Consider the following 6,600-nt stretch of genomic DNA (forward strand, 5'->3'; position numbering starts at 1 on the left):
TCTATTGCGCAACACTTATCTGCTGATACAAAAGACACATTCTGTGTTGAACGGATACCAGCTATACACGCACACCCAGAAACAGATGGCCGACTTAGACCTTACACAGCACTGATAAAACAGGAAATGCCCTGATCACAGGGGCCAGCGGCCAGTCTCGCAATAACATCTTGTGACTACAGAGACACACAGACAATGACTCAGCACAAAACACACACGTACACACACACACAAACCCATCCCTGAGGGCTGGGTTAGAGGAACAGAGAACACACTCATGGACCAATGGGGAGTCGACACCGACCCGAGACCGGATCAACCCTCCACTCAACGACCAGTCAGGAGGACGAATCTACAAGACTCAACCTACGTCATAGCATTACAATCATGTTGTATAAAACAGATGCACACTATGTTTTGGGGCTCTCTTCTGCTAGTTCCCTAAGAGCTAAATGAACGAGTCCGTTTACGCTTTGCCAAATATCTTTGTCTCTTAATAAAACTGCCTTACTATAATTGAATCCACCCTGTCCAGTGTCTTGACTTGGTCTCCTTCTCAAGTAACTGATCATCAACAAAACTTGGTAGCAGAGGATGGTTTCATACTTCTGAATTCGGTCCATAAATGGTTGATGTGAGAGGAGACATGTCCAGGACAATCTCGTGAGGACGGGTGACCTGTCCGCAGGAGCCATCGGCGATTCTACTTGCCCCGGGAAACTGATCAACGAGCTCGACTAAAAAAAGGTAAGCAGAGCCTGTTAAAACAAAATCTGCATATTATATTATAGTCTTTATCCAAATTTTGATCAGTAGTACTGGGCGTGAGTATGAATTGTTGTTAAATTGTATGTAAATTGTGTTAACAAATGTTAAGGCTGAATACAAAGATATTTGACTGAACAGAGAGCCTGTGTGGCGATCCTGTGTGGATCTGTGAGCCTGTGTGGCGATCCTGTGTGGGTCAAAGTCTGTGTGACTCCCCGTGTAGACTGTGAGCCTGTGTGGCACGTCATTGATTGAATATATCCGTTAACTTGGGAGGGCTACTGGAATGGCAACCAGATGAGACCACCCATGTACATGTGGAGGAATTAAAGTAAATATAACTCATTGTAACTATATAACCCTGATGACTGCATGATTTGGGGGTTCGTTCCATGAGACCTCCAATACCAAGGTGATATTTAAACAATTTGAGGGCCGCCGTGCTGTTGGGGTTGTGGGGAACAAATAAAATATAACCACATAACACTTTGTTTACGAGGGTGGGACACCAGAGATAAGTCGGTGTCCGCGCCGTGAATACATCGCTGGTCTTTACCAGCGACGGGCTCAGTATACAAAGATAGAGAGACACTTATACAGATAATAAGATGGCAACTACTCCACCAACCAAGCTCAAATTTAGTGAATATTTGGAACAAAAAATACAGGATAGAGCTGGGGGAAAGGAACAGTATAAAGCAATTGGTGGGAGAGATTCGGGATTGTACACAAATTTGGGTCGGTGTGCAGGCCCCAATCTCAGGGCCTCGTGGAACGCGCCAATCAATCCCTTAAGGCTAAAATAGCTAAGGTATGTGCAGGATCGAAGTTGACTTGGGTGGAAGCCCTGCCCCTGGCGTTGATGGCTATGAGAGCCTCTCCAGGTGCAGGCACCCATCTCTCTCCTCATGAGATAATGACTGGTAGAGTCATGCCTGGTCCACCAAGGGAGGGAGGTCATATGCCCGCCCTTGATGTACAACAAATTGCAATGTCTGACTATGTGAGAAAACTGACAGAACTTTCTGCAGCTCTCTCCACACAGATCCGCAAGGTCCAAGAGGGGGAGCTGTCGGGAGATTCGCCACCACTGAAGGTAAAAGTTGGGGACTGGGTGAGGGTCAAAGTCCACAAGAGAAAGTGGCTGGAACCCAGGTGGACTGGGCCGTACGAAGTGAAGGAAGTTACTTCACACTCTGTCCAGGTCAAAGGTAAATCAGGTGCGCCTTGGCACCACCTTACACACTGCACTCCGGCCCCAACCCCTTCCAGAACTTTGACTGAAACCAGGGCCGATTTGCGCGCCCTAAAATTCGATTCCAACCACTGAAACCTTAGTTGGGGAAAATGGGACCACAGCTCCCGTTTCCACGACCTAAGGCGCCACGCCCAGGGTCGGGTTATCTCCCTCCCTGGGAGAGGCTGGGGATATCAGCTCCCCTGTTTGTTATTTTCATAATCATTGCCGGAGTATCCTTAGGAACTCTCACTGGTGGGGATTTGAACATTGCATGGAAAAAATATTAAGTTAGTAAAGTGAATTGCAGGTGGAGTTAATTTTATTTTTACAGGGACGGTGCACATTAAACACAGTTGTGTATAATGGCAGGGTATTCTTAGCAAACAGAATGGGCCGGTTTGCAGACAAACTGAAGGGGTTTAAGGTTTTAAGCAATCTTGGGTTAAATTAGTCAAGTAGTATGTTAAAGTAGGGGAGTTTAATAGGTTTGAAGTACAGTATTGTATCCAAGGGTAGCGCATGTTCAATTAAGTTTAAAACTAATGATTGGGGGGAGTATAATGGAATTATAAAGTATTTTTAGGTTTTGTTTGTAGTTAACGTTTGGGTTTTTGAATCGGTGTAGTATGAGGAAATGCTGACCAAGTGGTTATTTTATGGAAAAAGGAGCGCTTAACTATCTTTGGGAAAAATACCTAGGGACAGGATATCTTAAAGGGGTATACACACATGGCATTTTGAAGTTTTGGTTTCTGAGTTTTAATTAAGCACGTGAAATTCCTCTCATAGGGATTGTTCTGGGAAATTGAGATACAAAATGTAGATAAAGTTCTTAGCCTTCATTTGTCTAATATAGTAAGAAACACGGTTCTGAAAGGGTGGTAGGACGTTCGACCCCTCTGGTGACTTTTCCTTTTGTGGTCTGATCAGCCGCAATGAAAAGCCATTTGGATGGTGAATTTAAGGTCATTTGTGATACTGACTTTAAGGAAATTTGTAGAACTGGTAATTATGATGGAATTAAAGTTCTTACACACAATTGGATAATTTGAACCAATGAGAATGACGATAAGGGTACAATAATTTTTCTTTGTGGAGTAGTTCAGATTAGTCATTTTGATCTGATTATGTTATGTGAATATAGTTTGATAATTAGGGGTACTTTTTACATTATCTAGATAAGTTTATTTTCCCTTAGAAAGTCAGCGGTGGTTGTATTCAGTGTAAGAGATTTAACACAACAAGGCTATGGAATCGACATAATAGTATTATTATATTTTGTTGTGAATAAGTTTAATAAGGGTAGACTTATGTCAACGGGACAGGAATATATGACATCTGTAGGTGATCCAGGATCATTGAGGGTATCGAGATAAATTTAAGTAGCTATGGAATAAGACAATGAGACATTTAGTACTCCCCTGCACTGCTGAGACCTTGATGGGTTGGAAGTAGGAGGAGAGCATAAGAAAGGAAGAGAAGATAAAAGTGACACAGAAGAGTTAGATAACGGTTAGTGAGTGGAGACCAGCATAGTTAAATTATAAACAGGTGAGGACAGAAATAACACTGGGAGAGACAGAAAGACATAAGAATAGAAGATTACAGGATAATTTAGTTAGGTTCATTTAGTTAGGATATTAATACATGGAGAGACTGTCGGCTCCATAGGCATGTATTATAGTTTGGATTTTAAGTTATGTTTGGTAAAATTCGCTAGGAAAAGATATGATAATTTAGTTGAAAGTAGTTGTTAAATCTTAAAGAAGATAAGACACTTGATAGAGAAATGCACAGGGTAGCTAAGGATGAATGCCCCAGGGAGAATTGGACATGTGGTAAATGGAAGGGGGCAATCCTAAAAGAGAAGGGCTGACATAAGGATAATTTACTGATCTTACCAAAGACATTGTTAAGAAATGCAGCAGAATTGATACATGGCTTGAGCCATGTATAAAAAGGGGGAGTATAGTAGAGCAGGTGATAGAACAGGATAGGATGCTACTAGAACAAAAACATTTTTTGTAGAATGTCCATTCCAACATTTGGAAATGGACTTATTGAACTATTCCGAATTGAGGGGAAGAAGGGGTGTTTAACAATAACAGATAAGTATAGCAAATGGGTAGAAGCGTTCCCAACTTACTTGGTGGACATGATTATGGTAGCTAAAATATTAAGTCAAGATATTATCCCTAGAGTTGGTTTACTAAGAGCCATCTCTTTAAATGATGGATGACAGTTTAGCTAATCAGGTAGAGCCTATAGAATGCCAGAGTTAGGGAGAATAGAAATACCAGAACAGGTAGACATATAAGCTAAAGATATACTAGCAGAGCACATGAGAAGACTGTTAACCAAACCCGTATGTCCAAGATTTTGTGTCCAACAGGTGAATTACAGGAGAAGGTGATTCACTCAATCCAACTAGGAGACTGGGTGTGGATCCAGTCCCTGAGGAGAAAAAACTGGAAGCAGTCCCGTTGGGAAGGCCCATACCAGGTGCTATTAAACCATTGCCTTTGCCAGTAGGAAAGCTGAGAGAGTCACATGGGTCCACGTTACCCACTGCAAGAAGGTATGTACACATATGAACACTGCTGATCACACACAGAGTTAGGAGAAGAACCGAGTACCAATAAGGTCCGGGGGTTACCTCCTTAACGAAGATTTCCTATCCCGACCGTTCATCACTGTGTGTGCTCCTAGAGGTGTGAGTATGGGGTGGTACCTAGCAGATCGACTAAGGGCAGGAGAGGGTTGACGGTTTTTGGGAAGAGTAGAGGCTCTGAGCTGCATCATAATCTAATCTTTCTGATACATTCAGATCCAACACCTTCGGGTACTAATCATACGATACCGTTGTCATTGAGAAGAAGTAGAAGATAAACTATATAATACACTGATGAGTGACGTACAGAATAAGGAATCAAAGAAGATCAAGATGTAGAATTTAAGGTAAACATTAAACAATTTCCTGGGAAAGCAGACAACTGTACAGGAATAGGGGTTGGCCAGATTGAAGTACTCAGCCAACCCACCTCGGTTCACCTAAATTCCTGATGAGCACCAGTGTTATAGATACAAGAATGGCACCGAGAATTGAGATGATTTTAACGGCTGGAAAGGTAATCGTTAATGTGACTGACTTAGGTTTGAAAGCACAGGAGAAAATGTGTAACCTCATAGCACCTATGGCTGATGAAGGGTGGGCTAGTACCAGCAAAGGACGCATACGACAAGAATTACCACAAAGGGTGGTTAGGAACTTGCGCCCTGGGGTTATTGGTCCAACCAGTTTGAATTAGTGATAAGAGACCAGTTATAGGAGGCTAAAGTAGGTACAGGAGGAGTTTTGACCAGGATGGGAGTAGCTTTGTCTAGATGGATGCTATTGGCATCCTCAGGGAGGTTCCAGATGAATACAAAGTTATGAATCAAATATGTGAAGGCTTTAACACTACATTATGTTGGTAGTTGACAATAAATAATAATGTGGATTGAATTAATGACATCATTTAATCAACAGAGATTCATGAATGAAACAGGGGATGCAGTAAAGAGGTTCTCTGACCAATTATCCGCCACCTCCCTCATGACCTGGTAAAATAGACTGACTCTCGATATGTTACGGGCAAAGAGGATGGTGTAGGTAGAATGATTAGGTTCATTGCTGTACGTACATTTTTGATAACACAGCTCATGTTTGGGAAATGGAAAAGTGTTGCAAGAACTGTATTATGGGCTGCTTTAACCTGTATGAGTGTGTTTGGGTTGTGTGGTTGTTGTTTGGTCCCGTGTGCAAGAGGTTTAATAACCAGAACTTTAGAGAGATGATAACGGAGCAGATGGTGAGCTACGGACCGAGTGAAAGTTCAGATCAATGAGACGACAAGTACCTACCGCCGAGCAAGCCTGTTCCCCTTTTTCTTTGTCACGTCTTGCAGACGTGAAGAGGGGGATTTGTAATAAAGATAATCTAACGTTTTACCTAATGATCTATAAGGAGGGCATTTGCACAACATGCTTCACAACAGCACACAACAAAATTCCAGAGACATATTGAGCAACCAACTGATACCAATCACGACCACACCCAGAGACAGATGGCTGACTTAAGCACTCACACAAAAATGTCAAGACATGAAAGCGCCCTAGCCACACGAACTGACCACTGGTGTAAAAAACAACATTCCATGAATATCGTAACCAACCAGACACGAATTAGCAGAAAAACACACTCAGGGGTGTTGGACTCCGAGGACAAAGGACACTGCCCAGGGCCAATGGGAAGTCGACACCACCTGGAGAATGGACCGTCCCTCCACTCATCGACCAGTCAGGAGAGCGGACCTACTAGACTCAACCTACGTCAACACACTGTTATTTCATTGTATAAATTGGATGCACACCATGTTTCGGCGCTCTCTTCCGCTAGTTCCCTATGAGCTAAACGAAGGAGTCCGTGCACGCTTTGCCAAATGTCTTTGTCTCATAATAAAATGCCTTACTATAATTGAATCCACCCGGTCCAGCGTCCTGACTTGGTCTCCTTCTCAAGTAACTGATCATCAACACGTGTCAAAGAGCAC

At 42.7% G+C, this 6,600-nt stretch overlaps 1 long non-coding RNA gene across 1 annotated transcript; it reads left to right on the top strand.

Annotated features, from left to right (window-relative positions):
- The first annotated feature begins 542 nt into the window (after positions 1 to 542).
- Positions 543 to 1,947, top strand: LOC115186785 (uncharacterized). Its single transcript, XR_003875908.1, has 2 exons — positions 543 to 747; positions 1,800 to 1,947. It is a non-coding gene; the product is annotated as an uncharacterized LOC115186785 (long non-coding RNA).
- Positions 1,948 to 6,600: the final 4,653 nt, after the last annotated feature.

Source organism: Salmo trutta, unplaced genomic scaffold (genome assembly GCF_901001165.1).
Source record: "Salmo trutta unplaced genomic scaffold, fSalTru1.1, whole genome shotgun sequence".
In the NCBI taxonomy this organism is placed as follows: domain Eukaryota; kingdom Metazoa; phylum Chordata; class Actinopteri; order Salmoniformes; family Salmonidae; genus Salmo; species Salmo trutta.